This window comes from Gossypium hirsutum, chromosome A01 (genome assembly GCF_007990345.1).
Source record: "Gossypium hirsutum isolate 1008001.06 chromosome A01, Gossypium_hirsutum_v2.1, whole genome shotgun sequence".
NCBI classification, from domain to species: Eukaryota; Viridiplantae; Streptophyta; class Magnoliopsida; order Malvales; family Malvaceae; genus Gossypium; species Gossypium hirsutum.
In genome coordinates this window covers 112783927-112785059 of record NC_053424.1, presented here as the reverse complement: position 1 = coordinate 112785059, position 1133 = coordinate 112783927, and positions in this window count along the sequence as shown.

Below are 1133 nucleotides of genomic sequence, written 5' to 3'. Positions count from 1 at the left end.
GTGGAGGTAAGGGAAAGAAACAATAGATGAATGGAGGGGAGTAGTGGGCTGGTTTTTGGGAAAGAAAAGGGAGAAAAGATGAAGGGAAAGGTGATAGATTTGGCAAAAGAGAGAAAAAGACTAAACCAAAAGAAGAAAATGGCACAACCTAGTCCCTAATGCCGAAAATTCTAACCTAATACCCCTCTGCCAAATCCCCTCTCTAATCCCCTCACTCGACTAACTCTATCTCCCTCTCGAATCCCTAAAATCTCTCCCCTTATCCCTCCTTAATCCATGCATTTGACTGATTCAAACTCTCTTCTACAGAGTTCCATTCGGCTACAACTCCTGCCTGCTCAAAGCATAAAAATTAACATCACCTTTGCCATCACAGGGAATCGAACCCAGGTCTTCCCCCAACCACTTATACGCCACCTTTTTAGCTCCCTAGTGGCGTCACTTAGCCACTTTACCAGAGGCTCTTTTGCGAAACATTTTTCCTACAATTTTTAATAAGACCACCTATCCAACGCCCCTAACTTCTTAAGTCCAAAATTCAAAAATTCTATGGGGTTTTGGCCAACACATGGGCCTTCCATAAGCCCATTTACACTCTCCAATTATGAATTTCACAACCAAATGCCAAATTTTAAAAACTTTACCAAAATCTCGAAAATCACGAAAAACCCAAAAATCAGGATGTTACAACTCTACCCTCCTTAAAGAAAATTTGGCCTCGAAATTTTACCTAATCCAAACAGTTGAGGGTGTTGCTGACGCATTGTTTCCTCGGTTTCCCAAGTAGCTTCTTCTTTTCCATGGTTTCTCCAAAGTACCTTCACTAATAGGAATGACTTCCTTCTCAGCACCTTAACGCCGTGATCAAGTATTTGCACAGGTTCTTCTTCGAAGGTCAAATCCGACTGTACTTCGATTTCCGCAACTGGCACGATATGAGTTGGGTCAAAACGATATCGCTTTAGCATGGACACATGAAAAACGTCGTGAATACGATCCAGCTTTGGAGGTAACTCTAGTTGATAAGCTACCGGCCCTATCCGCTTAATAATTCAAAAAGGCCTAATAAACCGTGGAATCAACTTGCCCTTCTTACCAAATCTCAATATCTTCTTCCAAGGCGAAACTTTTAA